Source organism: Protopterus annectens, chromosome 2.part1, assembly GCF_019279795.1.
Source record: "Protopterus annectens isolate FY-2018-M chromosome 2.part1, PAN1.0, whole genome shotgun sequence".
Lineage (NCBI taxonomy): Eukaryota > Metazoa > Chordata > Ceratodontiformes > Protopteridae > Protopterus > Protopterus annectens.
Genome location: NC_056729.1, coordinates 812,354,276 through 812,379,066, shown reverse-complemented (window position 1 = coordinate 812,379,066; position 24,791 = coordinate 812,354,276).

Below are 24,791 nucleotides of genomic sequence, written 5' to 3'. Positions count from 1 at the left end.
CTCCCACTGGTAAGCAGTAGGACTTCCCTCTACCACAGCAACGTCTGGCTATCACTGAACACCGAAAATAAAGTCCTGAAACCAGCAAAGCCTGGGATCTGGACTATACTAGCTAGGAAAGGAGGGAAACAAGCAAACAAGATAGTATATATATTTTTTGTTAAAACAGGCTAAACAATGCAATAATACACTAAATAAACACAAAAAGGCTAACACATGTGAGTGTGTAGCCCTAAACAGTAAATACAATTTAAACTTTACAAAAATTATTGTATTTGCTGAATTTGCAAAATTGTACATGCTGCATATCTGTAGGTGGCTTACTACATGGATTAATCACTCTAAGGACATTAATCTAATATCTGATTTTAGTAATATATGCTGGTGAGAGAGATTTGTCTAGCAGACTTTAACATACCTTTGAAACAGAACCCTGCCTAATGGCAAACAGAGCACCTCAGTGCACCTCAGCACATCCCATCTTTATGACTGGCTGAGCAACCGTAATTTCACCATATGACTTCTGCCTGTGCCTCTCTTGGACTGGGGCAATATGTGCTGATCATGTAAGTAAGGGTTTAAAGTTGTCTGGGATTGTGAAGGGTGTATGACCATTATTCTAGTGAAGTTCAAATGCCCTATGGTTCCATACATTGATGTAAAATGCTCTAACAGCCACACACACAAACCTGGCTACATTGAAAATAGCACCACTGCCAAATACTGCTTACATGACATGGCACAGCATGCACATAGTGCAAGTTGGCTGTATGTAGATTTACTACTTACCTATGTAATGGTACATACTACAGATTACAGTACATAATTCACGCAACATACTTCATGTCGGCTAGTACTGTCGGTTTAGGACATATTATGTCTGGAGACATCAGCTGGCCTAGTTGTGGTCAGGCATGTAGAGGACTACATCACCTGCTATAATTCAAATACTGAAAAACCCTATATCTTTCTAAATTATTGAGATGATCATATTTATGTTATATGCACACACTCACTAAGTGGCTTAGATTGAGAACAGAACCCCTACCTATCTAGTCTTACACATTATAGATCACAATATTTATCACATGCGTCATGGCCTAATGGTGATACTACAATGGCAACTGCTAGTCTTAAGGTAGATGACATCATCAGGCCTTGTAGAAGATGGCAGTTTGGAAGCCAGCAGCAACTTATAGGGACAAACAGTGCATAACCATTGCAGTTTGATAGCAAATGAGTGAGTCTCAGTTGTTCAGCAGGTGGATACACACATACACCAAGTGGCCTGGAGTGAGACTAGTACCCCTATCTATCTACTCTTGCACACTATAGATCACAATATTTATCACGTGCGCCATAGCTTAAACATGATACTACAATGGCAGCTGGTAGTCTTACGGTAGATGACATCATCAGGCCTTGTAGAACAGGGAAGTTTGGAAACCAACAGCAACTTACAGGGCTGAAAAGAGCATAATCATTGCAGTTTTATAGCCAGTGATGGACCCTCAGTTTTTTTGCAGGGGATACATACATATGCACACACCCCAAGTGGCCTGGAGTGAGATAGAACCCCTACCTAGCTAGTCTTACACACTATAGATCACAGTACTTATTGCATACACCATGGTTGAAGTCTGTTTTATACGTGATTGCAGGTAAACTACTTGTGGATTACACAAACTATGCTCGCATTGGACAGCATCTGTGACCTGCAGAGTGATATTGCTTTGTACTATTATCTGCATCTGGCATCCTAGCAGTGAGATAACTATTAACCTATCTATATGTCTACAGTTACCAGTATGGCCATATGAGGCTGTTTGCACTTGGATGGGCAAGCCTGTGGGCAGGAACAATGTGCCTTGTCCATGCGTGTATAGACAACATTATACATTATACCACCTGCACACCTGCAGCTGTCTGTGAGCTGACATCCAGCAGGCATAGGGTTCTATAGATAAGTGCATTTGGATCCTTTGAGCAACATTATAGATGTGTGATAGAGCAGCTTTACTAACCATTATTAGGGTATTTAGGACAATACAGACATCCACACACATATTTATGTATATAACGGATGTATAAATAAATGTAGCTGTGTGTGTGTGTGTGTGTGTGTGTGTGTGTGTGTGTGTGTGTGTGTGTGTGTGTGTGTGTGTGTGTGTGTGTGTGTGTGTGTGTGTGTGTGTGTGTGTGTGTGTGTGTATGTTTGTATATGATATGTATATCTGATATGCAGATATATGGGGAGAGACTAAGATGTTTAAATATATATATATATATATATATATATATATATATATATATATATATATATATATATACATGTGCATATAGGTTTACCTTCATATTGTCGATCACATATAATCGAACGGCCACATCGTCAAACCGTTTCCGCAAAACCAGAACCACAAAACTTTTAAAATGTCAAATAAATGTCCAATTTTGACATTTCCAGCAACACCACACCTCCACACCAGTGCTACCATGGGTCAAAAAGGGGGTGAGATTTTGCCATTCAGATATGTGGTGTTGAACATTTTCGATGGTTGCACTTCGGTATTCACGGAATCGGGGTTGACCATATTGTGATCGGCGTTATGAAGGTAAACCTGTATACATATATATATATATATATATATATATATATATACACACACACACACACACACACACACACACACACACACACACACACACACACACACACACACACACACACACACACACACACACACACACGTATGTGTGTGTATGTATGTATATATATATATATATATATATATATATATATATATATATATATATATATATATATATATAGCTATATAGCTATATATAGGTATATATCTATTTGAAAATACATAGAGATAGATATACTGTGTATGTGAGAGAGAGATAATGACCGATGGATATGTATACATATATGTATGTATAGACATATCTATACATAACAGATAATTTTGATGAAGGGGCAACAGAAGTCTGCTTAGTTTAACTAAGTGTATGGGCATTCCCATTGGGACCGTCAGTACTTACAAACTGACTCCAGCACCTACCTGTACTCCAGTCTGGGATTTTGTATGTTATAGACAATGACATCTGTCCGTGTTTCTGTAGTACTGCACTTCACTCAAAATGTCCATGGCATTCTCCTGCTGTCGGATGTAATTAACATGTGACAGAGTTTCACAATGTTACACCACTGCCAGTCTATGAAAACACCGGCATAATAATACCTCACATGCAAAAGATGCGGATACTTCCATATTTGAACCATCAACACTATCACAACTCCTAACTTCCCTAGTCCATTGAGCCACACAATCTGCCACACAGAGAGGAGTCATTCATCACACAATCAACAGCATACATATGTATGTTGTTATTCTTGCATTAAGTGAGACATATAATGTGTGATCAATTTCTATGTTTCTGCCCTGAGATTGCCTGGACTGCTGATATACCATTGATGACTTACTGTTAAAGCAGTTATATGGGAGCACTGCTGCTTTGTTGGGTATGGGGAATAACATCACCTGTTCTGCTGGGATACACAGTAATCCAAATATTATGTGATCCCACTGTTTAATATCTCCCTTGACAGATGTAGTGAATATTCCAACCATGAGGCCTAGTGAATATGAAGGAGCACATATTAGTGGACTGGAAATCTGTAGTCCCATGTGGATGTTATTTCTGTCCAAATAGCCCACTATATTTCCTTGCATAAATGCAGCAGATCCGATACCATATTACAGTAATCCCTACAAGTAGTATGTAGGTTAGAGACTTACATTGTGAATGCAGCAGTTGACAGAACTGTACTTCAGGGTTGACTCTCTCTGATGCAAGCAGTACACAGCCAACACATGAAGAGGTACAGGTTGTGTGGGTTGCCTGGCATCAATTTTAATAAATATATATTTGAGGAGGAGTAAGGTGTCAGTTCCTAGGGCCGTAGGCTGACAGTGAATGTGCTATGTATTGTCTCTTAGCCAAAGCCAGGGCGTACTGGGCATGCTTACATCTGCCTGCAGGGACATCATCAGGGGGTTCCTCCTTCGAGTCCTCCTGTGACTGTGTCTGTGGTGACCTAGGCACTGTTGGGAGGCTGTGTATCCCTTTCTTTGCTGATCCTGCTGCAGCTGTTTCTGCAGGATCAGATTGTGTAGCATAGCACATAGTGTGAACATATGTGCACATGTGACTAGAGAGTACTGCAGGGCTCCACTAGATATATCAAGGCACTGGAACCATGACTTCAGAAGCCCAAATACACACTCTATAATGTTCCTAGTTTGTGCACGTGCCTCATTATGGCGTTCTTCAGTGGATGTGTGTGCATTTCTGATGGGTGTCATCATCCACAGTTCCAGTGCATAGCTAGCATCCCCCAGTAAATGGCCATGTGGGATGCCCCTCCTAGCAAACTTCTGGTACAGCTGTAATGCATGCCAGATATGGGAGTTGTGATAACTGCCAGGCCTACTAGCGCACACATTCATGATAATCTCCTAGGCATTGCACATGGCTTGGCAGTTGATGGAATGGTATCCCTTGTGGTTGACATAGATTCTACCCTTCTCAATGGGTGGTGCCTTGATATGCACATGAGTGCAATCTATGGCACCCAGTACTTCAGTGTAGTGTGCAACATGGTAGAAGTGTTGCATATTGCTGGCCCTCACCACAACGGTGAGGGGAAAAGAATTGTGTTCACTGGCATGGGGTAGCATGGCATCCAGGAACTGGTGGAGTACCCTGGATGCTGATGCCTGTGAGACCCCCATCATGTCCTCAGGTAGTCTTTGGAAAGTGCCTGTAGTTATACCTTTGTTTCTGCTGGAATGAGTTCCCCTATGTGGCTCTGGGTCTGAGTTGAGGGTGGCAGAGCTCAGTGAGTTCTTGTGATATGTCTCTGCCCACCCTGTAGCGCTCTACAATCTCCAGCTCATGTAGCTCCTGGAAGGTTACCCTGGGCCTCAACACTCTTCTCCTTTCTGGCCTAAGCCTATTGTCAGCAGCAGCATTGACACCAGCATCTAGCACATATAGATGTAGTTGACCTGCAGCAGCCTCTAACATTATCTCAGTTAAAATGACCAAGTCTGTACTCCAATGGTTCAGAGTATTGAGGTAAAATCAAAACGTAGGGTGTATGCATACTTTATAGATCTCTGCTGTAGGTGCAGAATGTGTGATTGGCTTACTATGATGCATTTCACCTACCTACAATATAATTAACATCATTTATTGGCCCTATTTTAGCTTAAGCAAGGGTCAAAACTAATTGAATACATTTGGTTTTCAGACACGCTCAGCACAGTGGTGCGGAAGGTAAGCAGAGTTTATAAGTTAGTGGACCCTCCCCCCAAAAGAACATGTTCAGTCAGGCAGCGCACTACACAAACACACATACCTAAGCTGAAATGAGCTTAGAAGTCGGTGGACACCCCCCCAATGTCAGCTACATCCTGTGTAAACATGGGACTAAGCCTACATGAAGGGGATACATAGACACAATTACTCTTTTCTGCTATTCACTAGCTCCACCTCATTTGCATAGGTATCCATGCTCACAGCCTGGAAACTGCATGCTTCATAGCCCTACCACATTGGTAACAGCACCAGTGCACCATTGTAGGGAGTCCACGCAAGGTCCTGTAATACATTTCTGTTACATAATATTAATTTTTTTTTCCATTTTTTTTTTTGTTTTTGTTTTTCGGTTAAGCATGTTTGTACACTGTGGTATGCCACACAAACATGCAGAGATAAAAAAAAAAATAATTTAACTTATGTCCTTTAATTTTTCTGACATACAGGATAATAGTTTCACTCGTGTATGTGATATTACATTTTCAGGGGATTTCTGTCCATATATCTGCATTTTACAACCCCTTTTGTCTGTCTACACTCCTGTACATGGAATTTTTCCACATACACTACAGACACTGACACGGGGTCTGAACAGATACCTATCTGCTTGCCGGATATCTTTACCTGCCTTATTTGCATGAGATTCACCTGCTTATTAACCAATTTGCATACTTCTGAAGTTTCCATGTTGGCACGTGCGTGCATGCTGCTCAAAAGCTGTTACTGAATCTAAAAATGTTCTCATCCATGTAAGCAGTGTGGTGCGATGCCTACATGGAAAAAAATATGTAGGCTTTATTAAATTCCACCAATAGATATATATTCCGTGATAAATTTAGCTCTGACTGCTGATTCTGTGAAAATTTACTGTCAACAATGTACATAACACTTTGCCTCTGATTTGTTTATATTTAACAACAATTCCCAATACTCAGGCAGTTTCAACACAGGAGTTCTGAGAGTCCAAGGATTCAGAGCAATCCCTTTAACTAAATAATGTTATTTCAAAAAAATAAATTAAACCCAGTTCTAAATCCTCCTTCTTCAAAAAAGAGACTGACTCTAGATCATTCCTTGGTTCCCTATCACTTCATCGAGTATGTGAATACCGAACGCTGACATAGTCGAATATTCACGTACTCGAAGTTTGTGAATTTTTTTTGCAGTACAGTGAAGATCAGGATTTTTGCCCCTTCCTCACTGTAGTGTGGTCTCGGAGTAGGAATATATATTTAGTGGAGGGGGTGTGGGGGGAGCAACCGCCCACAATAACTTCTTTGAGTAAGTGAATATTCGACAATGTAAGCATTCGATATTTACGTACTCGATGAAGTGATATAGACCCCATTCATTTTATATGTTTTATTGGGATAAGAGTTTTCATCCTTATATACTTCTTCATATCCAGTTCTTACATCTAAACTTTCTATAATCAACTTGCTAATAATTTTTACTTCTTTAGTATTGTTTTATCTTCCCTGCTACAGCCTGAAATAACATTATAATTAATATCTCTGTTCAGTGCAGTATTGAGAAAACACATCAGTGCAGTTAATACTTTTACACAATCCAGTCACTGCATGATTCATAGGTTAAGTCGAGATCTGACAAAAGCTTGTGACAAGCAAGTGAAAGCACTACTCGATTAATAGAATCCACTAAAAGGCTCTGTAAAACGATAAAGGTGGTTGCTGTTTTGTTTTTCTCATAGTTTAAATGTTTTAAAAGTGTATGAGATAGTGAATTAAAACAAAATAGTGATGCTTGTTAACCACAAACAAATCTGTAACCATTTTTTTTAAATTCAGTTTGATAACCACCCATGACAATTTGGATGATTTTGAGTTTATACTTAAGAAAGGACAGACTCTAAAGTACTAGAGGATTGGTCAGTATCAAAGTTTAGCAACGCATAAGAGATCCAAGGGTTGAACACATGGGCTTACCTAGTGCTCCTTATGACCATCCCTATGCAAATGAGGACATGTCTAACATCCTGTCAGGTATGTACATTCTGAGCAGGGGAAAGGCTTCCAATGCAAGTAAGGATGAGTCGAATACCCTATCAGATATCTTCATTCTGAGCAGTTGAAAGGTAAATCAGGTGGAACTGGGTTGTCCCACAGTGTACTACAACCCCTCTGTAAAAAATGTTTATAGTAGCATCCTGATCATAGAACAATTAGATGAAAGAATAGAATCTGAATGAGTCTATCAGGATGAAAGTGTTTATCCCAATAAAACCTATAAAAGGAATGATCTGGAGTCAGTCTCTTTTTTTGAAGGAGGAGGATTTAGAACTGGATTTATTTTGTTTTTAGAAAGAAAATTATTTAGCTGAATGGCTTGCTCTAAATACTTAGATTTCAACAGTCTGATGTTTTAATTTTGGTTTGTCCTGATGCATACTCCCTATATATGGCCAGGTTCGATTGGAGATAGTAGAATACCCACCCACGGGTAAACTTTGATTGCCTATGTTTGAGTACTAAGGTAGTTCATGTAAATGTTCATATAAATGTCTCGCAAACATTTTCCTCTATTCTTCTATGATATTAGTTGTGTTCATTTTGATACTTTTAGTCCAAAATCCATATTCTGACTCCATGTCATGATAATATGCTTTTTACATGCTAGCCGATGCAGGTAAAATGATTTACTTCCTAGTGACAGCATTAAGCATGGTAGCACACTACAATTAAGCACTTAGCTTCTTCATATTCATTTCCTCAATTGCCACATGGATTATGGGTAAGGAGATTCTCTTTTAGGCTAGATATACATGAACAGTCTACTGCTGATCGAACAGTCCATCATGATAATCTGGTAGTACCACATACACAGTATAAAAATAAATGCATGCCTAAAATTCTCTGTTTGCATTACTACTTTCTCTCCCATTACATTACTTGTTCTTTCTTTCTTGTTCTTTGTCAGTTTGTTTGAATACTTTATCTTGTTGTGATGGGAGTTATTAGAGTAGTTTTATGTTTTCCCTTCCCAGGGCCTAATAGAGATGTTTACATAGCAGTAAGAATGCCTGTAATGTGAAATCATGATATTATTGTAGTTGTCTCTGGAGGATGCATATGTGGAGGGCTGAGAAACAATAACAGCTTTAGCAGCATTTTTGGCAGTCACATCATAGGATCCCTGTGTAGATTTGGTATATCATATTTATGAGATTCGTTGAACATCCTTACTATGTGCCTGGTACAATTAATAAATTAATAATTTTATATTGGAGAAAGGAATCTTCTCTAATGCTGCATGTGCTGGGTGTGGGAGCTCAAAAATACCCTATGTGAATCAGTTGCAATTAAGGTTGGACTATAGACAATTTAATAATATTTTTTCATTCTATAATTTCTTGGTATATGCTCTGAATTGGTCATCACCTCCAAAAATCTGACCCTTTCTTCTAATTCAAAACATCATCAAGTTGGAATCCTCTACTTACTGGCGAACCAAATTAAACTTTTAAAACATCATTTTAGCTGTTAGCAAAGATAACCAGAAACCACCCTCTGAAAATTGTAATGCCAGCTGACAACATGTTGGTAGATAACAGGAATGGAGAAATTGGAGACATATATCAACTGTTAATGTGAGTGCCTAACACAGTCATACTTTATCCTGTTTGCTATGACAGTTAAACTAGTTCAAATAATGCTTCTATTAGTGTGGATGCAAAATGCTGTAAATCATTACGCTTTCCAACAAACTACGAATATTTTTTTAAATATGTGCTCATAAGAAACTCATCATCAGTATTATCACAAATACTTTATAGCATGAAAAGTAGAGGTAGCAGAATGCTGGCAATAATGAAGGGAAATGCTGAATCTGCTTAAATCTTTCCAAAATCTGTAAAAGTATATAGTGTTTAATCCTATGTGAGTTCTGGCAGACCTGGCACTATCAATCAGTGTAGGAAAACAAAAATATAAATATATTTTCTACCAAATATTTATGCCTTACTGATCTGTAACACAGTTTATTAATAAATGTTGCTTTCTGTGAAAATATATAAAAGTGCAATGAAAATAAACATTCCAAATGGTATTTAAGTTACAGTTTTATCTAAGTAACTGTGCGGACTTAGAAAATTATGCATACTGCTGAGAAAATGCATTTGTCCAAATAACATTACAGTAATTGCTTATGCTGCACAGTTTTTCATTATGAATTGCTGAACTGTGTCATTTTAGGGTAGCGTGAGCTGGTTTTCAGTTTTCAGATGATTAGATTTAATGTACTACTCTATTGAATGAAATCACTTAAGACATGTCGATCATTATCACAGTGACATAACTAATTCCTATTTGAATGGCATATCTTCTTAATGCAAGAAATGGCTTTAGGGCATACAGTAATACAGTTGTAAGGCACTCATTGTTTATTTTCCCCTGGTTTCCATTTATATTGATTTCTACTTCTATAGCATGTATTACTGGTTTGAAAGTTATCACACTATTAAGTGCATTTTAAGGTACAATGCATGACTATATTTTGCAGATGTAACAAAATTTTGGAAGCAGTAAGTCAAAAAATCATTATTGTAAACTATGTAAAGCTAAAAATGTGATGTTAGTTACCATTTAATGTTGATCATTTATCAGAAAGATTACTTCATATATGTGTATTCATTTCCCTTTGACCCACATTATTACAAATACAGCAAATTATATTGTGAATAAATGTTGCGCAAAATATGAATTGTATCATTTCAAATGGAGTTTTCTCAACAATTCAGTCTTTAAGCATGTGACTTGGCCTTTTGGCTACATCACCACAAATAATTTTAATACGTTTTTAATAAAATTGACTAAAATGTGTTCATTAAGCCATTATAAAATGTAGTTTGAAGAACATAGTCACAAGGAAATAAAACAAAAACTAGGCTTAAGTCTCCAGTCTTATGCAGTAGGTAGTCGAAAAGTTATTTGTGCTTGTAGCTCTTTCATTCTCTGTCCCCACCCCAACCCTGTATGCCCCAACAGTAAAATAAATAACAACAGCTTTTCAGTGCAGCCGCATTACTTTACCTTAGTGTAACTTCTCTTCTAGCTTTCACAGGCAGTGTATACTTCTCTTACATTTCAAAACTCCCTAGTCTTAAAGCAGTTTCTTTGCCTCTGTACAACTCTAACGTCTTTCTCTACACAAATCATCATGGAAGCTCCATGTAAATTTCTCTAGATTTGGAGGTCAAAATATGATCTCTTTCCAAGGTTGTTGCCATTATATTCTTCAAGAAGCAACTGTTACTCATTGCTGTTTGCAGAGCTATGACATTTTATAGTCTGCATACCTGCTTTGTAGCTCTCTACCACAACATAGCATGTGTTAACTGAAATAGTAGACACCACCCTATAATAAGCTTTGTCTTCTCAAGGCTCAGCAGTCATTGTTCTACAGTTTACATGTATGGTCATGCATACACACACACACAACATGTATGCAGAAGGTTGATACATTATTTTGATGTGTAAGTGCATTAAATATATGCTGTGCATTAACTGTAAACATTGTTTAGAATGACTCTCATATTTCAGCCTTGATACTGGCTTTCACCTCTAAGCACGTATTTATCTTACAACAGCTAATCTCTAAGCTTGCCTTGAGTCTTTCTCACATAAGTTATTCAGCACATAATATTTGATGAATAACTTTTTTTTGTTATTACTATCTTTAATTTTTTACTCATTGGTATCCCTTTTATATACCTGTCAATAAACAGCCCATCATAAGCAACACTCACATTATGAATTATTTTATTACCTACATTACGCCTCTGCTATTGCTATACTTATCATACTGTAAGAGCAAATGGAGAGATGGTCCACACTGTATATTGTATTGAGAAATACAGGGAAAGGGCACAGCACAATTCAAAATCAACTGTGCAATATAACTAATGATATTTTACTCTGCACTGAGCAGTTGGAAGATAGCACATACAAATGAGATGTGGGTCGTAAACAGCAGTATCACACAATCCACAGATTGCTATAATATGCACAGTGGCTCTTTGTGGTACTTCAGAGTTACAGAAACACACTTATGGGAGATAGATTGGGTCCGAATGATAAGAAGATGAAATCTACAAGGATAAGAGAGTAGAATTGTTGGTACTGAAGTCATCCTCAGATCTCGGTGAGTACCATCATATGGTGGACCCTGGTTTAATAAAATCTCACCAAGACAACACTGATATATAGACTTGCTACCAGTGTAAATGACCACTTACACTGAGAGCAGACGTGAAATCGGGTCTATATTACATAGTCGAAGTTTAATAACTTTGAACATGGAATGTTCGAACCATCCTGTTCGAAGTTAAAAAATTTCGACTATGGATAAAAAAACAAAAAAAAAGAAAAGAAAACAAAATAAACTGCTGTAAGCAGAGGGGCAAGCCCTCCTGCACCCCCCACACCCCCCCTGCTACTTAAATATACCAACTCCAAGATCGCACCACATTGAACAAAACGGAAACCTCCCCTTATGGAGATTTCCACTGAAATGTTCGATCTTCTGCAAATTCAAACTTATGGTCTTGACCATATGAGGTTCGAACTTGCAGAAGTTTGACTATCTGATAGGAACTCATGAAATCTGGTCCCTGTAGTAAGACTGTTTATAGATAAGGCCTTTCACTGAAGTAAGTCTCTTACACTGAGAGTAAGCCTTTCAGAATCAGGACAAACTTACACCAAGAACAACTCTTTTGGAATCTGGCCTTGTATCTTATATAGCATGCATCATGGAGATGGAGGTTAAAAAATGAAAAAAAAAACAGACAGCTGGGTCTACAAGTCCCAAGATAAAAAAGTGCTCAATCCTTGTAGGCACACTGGTGTCAGGACTGGAAAAAATAGCAGTAAAGTACCCTTAAGTTATGGAAACTTTCCTACAATGGCCAGCAGTGGAGAGGGGGCATGGCCACCCTCTTGAAGAAGGAAGTAGTACTATTGAGGATAAGGAAAAAAGTATGTATCATTACTAAGAACTGTTTTGGCTAACATCAAAGGCTGAAACAATACTAATTTCTTGAACTTTAATTATACCCTGACTTAGGAATGGGACTCATTCTCATCATGGTATTAGAAACCCAAAAGATTTGGAGAAATTAAACTGAGACAGAATATGGTATTCCTATGCAAGCATAGCTTTGGATCACATCACAGTTAGAGTGCAGCATTATGCACTTCAGCCATTCCTCCAGCATACCTCCTCTTGCTGACCCACACACACACACACACACACACACACACACACACACACACACACACACACACACACACACACACACATTCCATGGCTCCTTTTCATGATCCCATTCTTTGCTCACAGTACTGTCCTACTGTGCACTAGCAGGATTAGGATATAATCTTCCCCATTCCCTGGCTCCTTGTTCATTTTCCTTTGGCTTATGTACAGTGTTGACCTTCTTGGAACTGTCAGCATTAACACATTTGTCCCTTGCAGAACACCGTATTCACTTTTCTACGGATTATATATAGTGCTGCAGTGTCATGGCACCTGCAACATTAATACATAACCTCCTATCAGAACAGCTTGTATCCACCTGTAAATATAATGCAAAGAAGGAGGGGCTCTTACATAAAATGCACCTGCTCTACAGTGCTTACAATGTTACTTATATACAGAAAGGATAGCATGTCATGTTTTATATGTCTTGTTAAAATCATTATACCTTTCTTAGCCAGTGCTCACCTTGCTATGTATATACAGGTTAAATGGACTAGCATGGAACTGTTAATATTTCCTTGCAGAACACAGATTGCTACCATGGTGTATACTCCATTAGTGTCCTGTGGTCACCTCAAAGTAGTGGTTTCCTAAAAACCATTGGGGCACACAGAAGGAAGTGAACACAACTCACTCTACTTCTATACTGCATGGCATTCATTTCCTGCATGTGATAATATCAGTCGATAACCAACTGTTTATTTTTTTCAGCTTGGATAATGAAACTTCAGCCCACCACAGAGACAAAACAGTGAAAAGGGAGACATAATCTTGGAAATGTTCCAGCTTTATTCATTAATTAGGCTTGGATGCCATCTTCCTATACTATATTCTTAACAAAACAACATTCAATCTATTTAAAGCATGTATACACTTATTGTTTTCTTCTTATAGTCTTGCGGAACTAGAGGAGCTAATAAAAGTGCATGTTTGTGTGTGCGTGTGTGTGCGTGTGTTTGTGTGTATGTGTGTGTGTGTGTGTGTGTGTGTGTGTGTGTGTGTGTGTGTGTGTGTGTGTGTGTGTGTGTGTGTGTGTGTGTGTGTGTGTCTTTTTTCCTAATCAATGTCACTTATTTTGGAGCACTTAACCCTAAAATTTGTTGCAAAGTCTTTCTAGGTGTTCAATCAAACTATTACATTTATTTATTTACTTATTTAATTACTTAAATACATACATTTTTACTTGACAGTTAATAAAGAGCTGTTATCTGCATACATAATAGCTCTTTGGTTAGGTTGAAGAGCATTTTTTGTTTTCTGACAGTTGGTAAGCTGTAGAAAGGAGTTATAATTCCTTGCTGCAGTTTAACAAAGGATTTGAGAAAGCAAAGTGCAATTGCATTTATAAAAGAACTCTGCTTATTCTACAACTCTTTCCCTTACAACCCTATGACCCTTATGAACTCTGTGGGGACTTTTGTCTTCAACTTAATACTGGGTGGGGGTGATGGCGGTGGCAATGGTGGGGGCACTGTAAAGTGTGCTAAGTTACCTTGCAACAGCTCATTTGATGACACAAATCTAAGATGAGTGATTTTCTATAACTAACCAAAGATTAAAAAAAGAAAAAAATAACATATATTAGTAGGAACAATCAAACCACTTTCCCTCAAGGCACAGAAAAACTATGTAGAAACCTCTTAAACCACTAATAAGAGGGGACAGCAGTTGTAAGACAAATCCTTCATGACACATCTCCTTACATTGCTGGACTGGAGCTTTTGATGACAATGAATCCATCAGAAAACATCATGACACAGATACACACACACACACACACACACACACACACACACACACACACACACACACACACACACACACACACAAACACACACACAAACACACACTCATAATGGTTAAGGAGTTTACCTTACAGAAAAATGGCCTACAAGCAGAGTTAGCCTAGTACTAATCTATGAACCTATGCTCAACAAATAGTTGGCAGTAAATAATCCAGTCCAGAAAGAATCCACTATAGAAACTGCAAGTCATCTGCAAGATTGACAAACAAAAGTCCTGCACCCTAACTGAAGATCAGATAAGGAATAGTAACACACTAAAAGTATTACAAAATGTATTTCTTTATACAATGGTGAAACATCCCCCAAAAATTCCACCCTCTAAATCAATACTATAGGATATATATTTCCAGCTGTTTGCCCCAAGTTCAGTGCTATTAGGTTAAAGAAAAACACATTCCCCAATTAACTGCTAGGATGTCTCTGCATGCAGTCTACATGCATCATCAGAGGCAGGTCATGCGGTGGGGGGGGGGGGGGGGATCACTGAACAAAAAATGCCCAGATCTTATTAATGTTGCTTTGTGGTCCTGTGGATGACACAACCATTAGTCCATTTGCTATGATATGTAGCCACACTGCCATCCATTAATGTATTACAGTCAGTGAGATGTCACCAAGATCTCAAACTTCAACACCTCAGCATAACTGGAACTTCTAGTTCAACCTATCAATAGTGTGAGTGTGTGTGTGTGTGTGTGTGTGTGTGTGTGTGTGTGTGTGTGTGTGTGTGTGTGTGTGTGTGTGTGTGTGCGTATGTAATATTGGTTATGCTCTCACATGGGGAAAGAAATTCCATCAACCCCTTATTCACCAGTTCTCTGCTAAATTTCTAATGAAATAAAATGTATAAGGCTTAGAAGGGAAAACAATGACAAGACATGGTGTTAGACTCTTTTCTCATTCACAGGTAAAAACAAGGCACAGCAAAAAGGGCACTCCTATTCCTCAGAAAAGGTATTAGGATATCTTTACACCTATTCCACGGACAGCTTTACTCACCAGCTGCAGATCAGACTCATCATTACTACAGTGCTGCTAGCTATACTAAATGAGATTTACATGCCATGAACAGCTCTGACAGTTAGGTGAGCAACTGTTTGTCAACCTCACAGCTAGCAGATCTAACCATAAGAATCACTGCAGCACTGATGCACTTTGCCATACTCCTATATATTGCAATGTAAATAGTATAACTTTATCTTAGCTTACAGGCAAAAAAAAAAACAATCATTTTGCATTTTATTTTAAATTTTGGAGATCAGAGTGGCTGCAGCCAACTGGCACAGATTGTCAGGAGTAGTGTGTGACGGAAGAATGCCAAAGAAGCTGAAAAGTAAGGTGTACAATAGAGTGGTGCAACGAGTATTACTGTACGGTACAGAAACCCAGGTAGTAAAGTCAGAGCAGCTGAGGAAGCTAGAGTTCCAGGAGATGAAGTGCCGGAGATGGGTGGTAGGATTCACACTATCGAACAGATGGAGAAATGGGGATATCAGGGAAAAAGGCAAAATAGCTTCAATTGCAGAAGAGGTCAAAGATAACAGATTATTGTCGTTTGGGCACATATGTGAAAACGCAGAAGACAATCTGATGAAAAAAACTGGGACAGACAGGAAGAAGGAAAGAAGAAATGAGAGTATTCATCAAAGAGGTGGATGGATTATGTGAGAGAAGACCTGCGACAGTCAGGCATGACTGTTGAAAAAGATAGGACAGTGGCATTAAATCAAGAGAGATGGTGACAGTTGACTCAACACTGCAGCCCAATGTAGAAAATGGCAAACAGATGGTTGATGACAATGATGATGATGGTGGTGATGATGATTGATGATTTGCATTTCATTACATTGCATATAAAGCCAGCAAATAAACAAACAAAAATAAAAAAAAAAATTTTTGAAGAATTGACTTTTTTACAGATTTAAGAAATCCACATAAAACTGAATGCTAGCAATATCGACATGCACAGCACAATAATATCAAATGAATTCCCCGTAGAGGTGAGGAAGCTCTTGTCACCAAGGGTTTCTTGCATCCTCTTTGGTACTGTTAGTAGGCCAACTGAGTTACAGCAATACTTAGAGTGGGATTCCAAAAAGTCTTATATTACACTATTTTAAGTTTGAAATGACTCAAGGGGAAATGTTCTCTGTTTCATATACAGCAGTTTAAATCATAATCTACTGGAGTAATGTAACACAGTGAAATGTAGGCAGAGGTGCACTCAACCTGAGCATCATTGTAATTTAAGTTTTTATGTGTACAGTTATGTAAGATAATATAAGCAAAGCAAACATAGGTTCAGAGGTTCATAGGTTAGTACTAGGCTAGCTGCCCTTGCCGGCCATGTAAAGCCTAGCCAGCTTCCCTTTCTGTGCTCAAAATAATGTATCCTATATGGTTATAGATTGGTCTTACCCATCCCGTGATGAATACTTATATAGTACCCCTAATGAGAATAGCTGGGATCATACCATAGATAATACGAGGGGAGCCATGCATGGGATAATGTAGTTAGGAGCTGTATCCTTCCATTGGTAGTACTGAGGCAGTTCTGGGGTAAATTTCTGTTTCTCATTCAGAGGTCTAAGTTGACCTTGATAATGGACATAGCTGAACTTTGTTTTATGTAGATGGGGAATCTATTCCATAGCAAAGGTATCCTCTGAGAAATATACCTGTCCCTTCAAACCATTCTGTTGAAGTTGCAGAAGCAGTTTAGATCCCTAGACTAAGTATTTCTGATGCCATTTGACTTTCTGATATACAGGAAATCCATCAATAATGGGTCAAAGTATGCCTTGCATGCCATACATGGGTGACCTCTTAGCAGTCCATTGGATGCCGAGTATAGTGACAGAACTTTGAGTTGGCTATGTTTAGGCCTTATATCCTTTTAGTAAAGTATCTCTGTGGGTGATCCAGTTGCTGCATGTGTCTGGACAGATACATGCCAAAGGGGGCATTATATTCAATGACTGGGTTATTGAGGGCTGAGTAAAAGGGAGCAAATACATCCGTAGATCTTGACACAGTCCCTTTGTTTATAAACTGAACAATATAGAAGGACTTTCTTACAGCATAAGACACACATTGGGGGAAAGTTATGTCACCGTCCACATAAGTTCCAAAATCCCAAAAGAATGGGTGCATTCTTAGGGGTGTATAGATCCTGGGGTAGATGACTTCTCAAGGGATACAATAATGCATTTTTTGTCATTAAGTTTCAGACCATAATTTTGACACCAGCTATTTATTTGAGGCAAACATACACTCCATCAATGTGTGAGATAAACAAAATTCCATTGCCAGTGTTACAATTCACATACATATCACACTCATGCTTCTTACACTGCCCAAAATATCTGACAGGTTGTCTGCTGCAGGAATAATAGACAGTTGTAAATGCAGTCATTAAATCTAGTGCCCCCTTTTAATTAGTCCAAAATGTGGAGTAGTGTAGTGTAAGACGTTTTGGAATCCTGACCTTAATGTAGCAGGTTACTTGTAACACTGGCAATGGAATTTTGTTTATCTCACACATTGATGGAGTGTATGTTTGCCTCAAATAAATAGCTGGTGTCAAAATTATGGTCTGAAACTTAATGAAAACAAAAATCTTTTTTCAGCGCTTGGACCAAGCTGTGACAATCCTAATCTTTGCATTACCCACCAGGATTTGCTGTTACTACATTGTATGCACCAAGATGTCATAATAGTCCAGATAATTAAAATAATCTGTGAGTTTGGGAATGTGGTGAAGTTGACAATGCTGCTTGGAACCTTAACAAAAAACTTCACTCCATACAAGCACTCCGTACTCTGGGAAACCTCAGAGTGATCTGGTTCTTGACCACTGAAAGTACTCCATCAGTGTAGGGTTTCAATGCCTATCACATGTTCAGTCCCTCCACATTAGACATAGGCACTAATTCTGGTGATGTCTTCATGTTCTTACAAAAACATTTACCTCAAGACTCATTAGATAAGGTAATGAATTGGAACTCCAATTCATCCAGCTTGCTACTAACAAAACCCACCATCATGTCCTAACAAAGTATAGGCACTCCTCTTTATCCTTGTTGTTCACACCTTCTACCAAACCAGTATGGAGGCTCAATTTATTAAAACAAGCACAATTTTCTCAGGAGACTTGAACAATCTTGCAATAAACTGGAAGGCTTATACATCCTCAAACATTTATGCCCAGAATTTTCTGGACTTCATCTGTACAAATTCTCTGGACCAGTTACTCCACACCCCAAACAGGGGGTGCTAAAGTGAAAAATTTTCCTTACCATTATCGGGCAGCTTTACTTTCTATCATTTTCTACATCCTCCCTGGTCAAATAAGATCACATCTCAGTCACAATCACCATACCACTGCAGCCTAAATCAACTTCTAATACCTCGTATTCACAGATTATGTAAATCTATTCTACTAAAACTGAGTAATGATCTGAATATTTTACAAAGCCCCTTTTGTCTTGACAACTCCACTGATTATGCAGAGTCCTTTATTGCATAACTCTATGTACATGCATATAGCTGTATAAATGCAGCGATGTACATATGCAGCTGCATCTATGCAGCTATATAGCCACATAAATGCAGCTGTACTCCTCAGATGTAAGTACATTGCCAGAGTCAAAAATAAACCATGTGGTTGTACCCTAATATCAGCACACTATATAATAAAATAAAAGAATGCATTGAACACAAAAATAAATTTAATGTTCAAGATACAAAAAACGCTCTTGCTAAGCTAGACAAGGAACTCTTGACCCTGATGAAATAAAACTATAAGGTAAAAATAGTCACCCAGGGTTTGATGCTAGGATTTCATCAGTTTGGCATCTACTTCACAGAAGTAAAAGCTAATAGTAAATGGCTCTGGTTAACCAAGTTTGCTTAAAACTGCAAGCTGGGAGCAGTGATCATATCCCAGAAAGAATCAGCCATACTACAGGAAGTCTTTTCCCAAATAAATAATGATTGCCAGACTCGTAGACTAAAGTTAAGTGCCAAAAATGTATTGACATCTCCTTTAGAAAGTCAACTCCTACAGGGAACTACGACATTAACAACATATCCCAAACACTTGACCCAGTAGTTTCCAATTTATGAACTTATGTGGGTGCAGTGACCTAACGTTTGACCAACATGTGCAAGTCTGTGTGTGTTTGTGCGTGTGTGTGTGTGTGTGAGTGTGTGTGCGTGTGTGTGCGTGTGTGTGTGTGTGTGTGTGTGTGTGTGTGTGTGTGTGTGTGTGTGTGTGTATGTGTGCGCATGTGTGTGTATATATTTGTCTCATATCTAGTAAGTATCTTGGTGCATTAATGTTTGTAATTCTTTTTGGCCATTGTGGACTAAGGTGTTGGATAAAAATCTGTTTTAATGATTTATAACTATTAATTTTCACTGTATACAAACATGGTTCAGTTGTAGAAGTATGCAATCCTGAATGCAGTCCTTACTTTAGTCTGATTATCTCAGCTCTTTCTGAACTATCCATGGAGGGAGAGGATGATGGAGTAAAACCCCTTGTATCTTCCTCACAGAAGGGTATGAGTAATGTATGTCTCCAGGGTGTACATCTTGTTCAGCACCTGATTGCATCTGCTTCAAGAGTGGGACATTTTCATAAGTGTTCATTTTTATGTAGTCTATCCAGCTAGCTAAGTACATATACCCCCAGCTTCACTAATCTTCCATGTAGCACTAGCTTAGTCCTGCATGGAAGTGACCGTTTAGGAGCAGTATGGGAGTGTGCCATGCATATTAATGAAGGCGCACTACCTGAGCTCCTAAACGGATATGGAGTGTGGACAAGTGCAGGGGGCGTGTCTGAGAGCAGAGCTCTCACAATATACACGCCCCTGCAATCAAGAACTGCAGTATAGCAATAACAATGAGTGAGACCACTCATAGAGGGTTGCAGACCCCCAGCAACACCCACCCAAGCTTATAAGAGCAATAGTGAAAACATAATAATATAAACAAGTTAATTTTTTTTTAGCAAACAGATAAAAGTTAACCATAGGTGCACGGGTTTGCCCATTGCTTATCTACGTATATTGCAGCTTAAATGGCAAAAGAAGATAAATATCAAGATATATGTAAATTAAGCAGTACTGCAATAGTGTAGTGGTCAGAGCATTCACCTTACAAACAGTTATTCCCAGTTCGATTCTCACTCCAGTACATTCCATTTTCCATGTCAAATCACTTAATGAACAATATTTTTGTTGCATAACCTACTAAATAACATATATTTGTGAACTGGAGTACTGCATTAAATGCAGATGTGAGGTGTCATTGAAATAATGTTGTAAAATCCACAGATAAATGCAAGTGCCCAATACAGTATATTTCCACATGAATCAGGGATACAAATCAAAGGTATAATGTGCAAGGAATGATAAATCCATAGAGTGTCCAAATTCACCACCTTCCCAAGAACCTTTTTACATTTCTGTCTAAATTAGTGTGGGGGTAAGTGTGAGTAAGCACTATTAAGCAGTAGTAAGTGGGCGTAAGCAGATTTAAGCAGTAGTAAGCGGGTTTAAGCCTGTTTGTGTGGGGGTAAGCAATGCGCACACAGATTAAGTATCACTGAAGCTAACTCTCTGTAAGCATATTTAACCAGAGGTTAGCATTGCTTACCATCGCACAAACCCATGCAAACCTGCTTACAATTGCTTAAAAGTTCCTTAACCACTTTGTATGCAACAGCTGCTTTTCTGCCCAGCAACAAAATAAACAGCCCTTGCAAGTCTTGAACCCAGGACCCTTTACACTATAGTCACAGTAGTTAATCAGTAAGCCATCACAGCAGTACATATGATTGAGGTATCACCAAACAGATCCTCACTATAAGAATATTAAACTTAGCATGTGAAAGGAATCTTTCTACAGTTTTATGCTGTATAACCTACTACATAACATAAATATCTGAAATGGATTACTGCATTAAGTCCAGATGTGAGATGCCATTGTGATAAATTGCTGAATTCCCCCAATAAACACAAGGACCCCATACAGTGTATGTACACATGAATCATGGATACCAAACACATATATAACATGTAATGAATAATAAATCAATGCCAAACAGCAAATAGTATGCAAATTACAATTTAAGCAATGCTAAGCTTTGCACAGCCCTGCTTACTAGGTGTAAGCAATGTGTAGGCCGGCTAAATCAGTTTGCTCATTAGTATACCTCTTTAAGCAATGCCAGCCTTTTTTAAACAGGTTTGCCCATAGCGTAGCATTTTCAAAACCATCCAATCACGGTGAAGTGTGGGAAATCAGCCTTGTTTAAACCTAACAGGTGGGGATACATCTCATAACTGGTTGCAGCTTCCTCATGTAGGCACTCTGACCAGTGTGGGAGAGGGAGTGCACTTTTGACCACAGCACTGGGGCATCCAGGAGTCCAAAGTCACAGCAGGACTCCTTGTTAAAGACCATGAACAAGGTCTGCTGCAGGGCCAGTACCAGGGTTCCCAATATAAAACAGAAGCCTGGAATTGTCTCACCCATGACCTCACCAGTGCCACTGACATATACCTCAAAATGGTGAGCAGGTCAGGCATCACTATGCTGACCTGAAGCAGAGAAAGTGGAAGATCTTGGATCAGTGGATCCAAGACGCTAGGAGGACGGGGTTGTCCTAGCCATGTGTAAGTATCAGTCCACTACCTATTTAATAATTGCCAGCTCATGTATAATATGGATAGGTATGGCTAAATATTCCTTTTATGTCTTTGCCAGTGGCAGATGAGTGGGCTGTGAACCAGGAAGCCCATGCCTGTAGACTGCAGAGGTTGTGTCGCGAAGCAGGTTAGTAATACTCTTGCATGTACTTTCATAAGAAATGAATCTAAAAGTAGTAGAAAGTTAATTACCAATATAAAACCTGTATTGTTTAAGGCATGTACTGAATACACCAGAAAATATGGCAGGAAGAGTCTCATATAGGTTGTATGTAAATAAAAGGTTAACAGCCTAACAATAAAGGTCTAACTGCTGGACTGCGTGTTTTTACTCTGGTATCATATGCTAATGTAGAATTGCAATCTCTTAATAGTACTGTTGAATTAAGCGCTGTTACCCACACTGTACTACATAAATAAAATGTGTAGGAATGTCTGTATATGACTGTTATAATCACAAGAGGTCATATTGTACAACTGAGAGAGAGTTAGACAGAAAACAGTGAAAAGACAGACAACATAATCTAAATATCACACTCAACTGAGACATGAACTGTTGTATTTTTAGCACGCACAGCCATGGTTCGAATCCTGGGAGTGGTAGTAAACTGTATGCAGAATCATACCCCACAGCTGTACAGATATGTCCAGAATGTCCAGTTAATCAGCTATCTGCTGCCTGTCCCCCTGGCAAATCAGTGGGATGATCCCAGACATTTAGGCAGCAAATAATGACATACAACTGATTGCCAGACATCTATAAGAACAAACCTGTGACTCTAGCAACTCCCTAAAATGTTATCAGAGTAATAAGCAAAGTATGTCCCATATTCACCCCCATGTTGTGAAGCTGTGACCAGAGTGTGTGCAGTAACAGAGTGAGACGTATGTAAATAATACTAATGTGGAATCTGGTAATATGTGTGTCAACATTCAGGTAGTGCTAACAAACATTCCCCACACAGGTTTGTCAGATACGAAAACTGTGCCTAGAAATAAAAGATTGAAATCCTGGACTGTTACTGTTTGCTCTGGTATTTTATTGCATTGTTAGTGTTGCAGTTGGTCTGAATAATAAGGTATTACTCATCACTGTCATCCACACTATGCTACATAATAAAACTGTCTAGAAAACCCTGTATGAGTGTTGTAATTACAAGGTCAGACTGTAAAACAACGTGAGACTTATAAACACAAAATCAGAGAAGAGATACACAGAATATCTATATAGCACACTCAGCTGTGATGGACACTGTTTTATTTTTAGCAAACACAGCCATGGTTTGAATCCTGGGAGTGGTAGTAAGCTGTATGCAGAATCAAACCCCACAAGTGTACAGAATTGTCCAGCATGTCCAGTTAATTGGCTCATATCTGCTGGCTGTTACCCTGTCCCCCTGGCATATCAGCGTGCTAATCTTTGACATGTAGGCAGCATTTAATGTCACATAACTGACTGTCCGGCATGTACATATTTGGAAAACTTCAATGAAAACAAACATGTCATTGTACAATTCACCAAAGGTTTATGAGGGCAGTAGTTAAAATATGTCCTGGTTTCACCTGCATGTTGTCAAGACATGCCCAGAGTGTGTGCAATAAGAGATGGACAGGTATGTGCATAACATCAACCTGGAATCTGGGAATATGTGTAGAAACAGTTAGGTAGTGTTAACAAACAATATCTCCACAGGTATACCACGTAAGAGGTATCTACTGCAGTTAAAACTCAGTTGATGTATATAGTTGTCTACATCCATACCACTGTCCAAACTAAGGCCATAGGGTAGTGTAATAATACTTGTAAGGTACAGATCACAGCACTGACTAGGAAAGTAATGAGAACTACAGGGATATACAAGTTTTGTTAATTAACATCTGTCTCCCCTCCACCATATCTGCAACAATAAACTAAATACACAACTCAATCGGTATGTGCCCTATTAAATCTACTGTTGGGACGTATGTCCTATTGTTTGATAAATATTTAAATCTGTTTATGTGCATGTGCCATGTTGAAATACTCCCACATTGGTGGCATGCTGCCATCAATGTAACTGCATGCTGTTGTAATGGCCACTGTGGTTCCAAATATGCATGTGTTCTGTTTGCTATGCAACTGTTCTATATCTAGTGTTTTGGGTTAATGGGAATATCTATGCATGCTGTTATACCTAATCCTGGAATGTGTTGACTATTACTAATCCACATATGTTATAAAATTGAAACACCATAGCACGTTTGGGAAGGCTGGTCCCAGTGGACCCGACCACTCCCACCTCATCTGGCCGTGGCACCAGGCACCAGCATGTCTGGGGCCCACCCTGGGACCTCCTCATCTGCTGGTCCTACATCATCTTCAGGTGGAACCGACTCAGGGGATGGGGCTCGCCCCCCTAGGAGTAGGTGCGGATAGGACACTGTCATCCTTTGTCAAATCCAGGGAATGGTACATAGCAAGCTCCACAGGGAGTTTCGAGATCTGCTACGCCAGCTTGAGGGCCTCGTGGTGCAACTAGAGGGTCTTACTGGCCCTCCTACACAGTCCCCAGCACAGCCACCTTTATGGCCGTGAAAATGCAGTGGTGACGGCCCATGG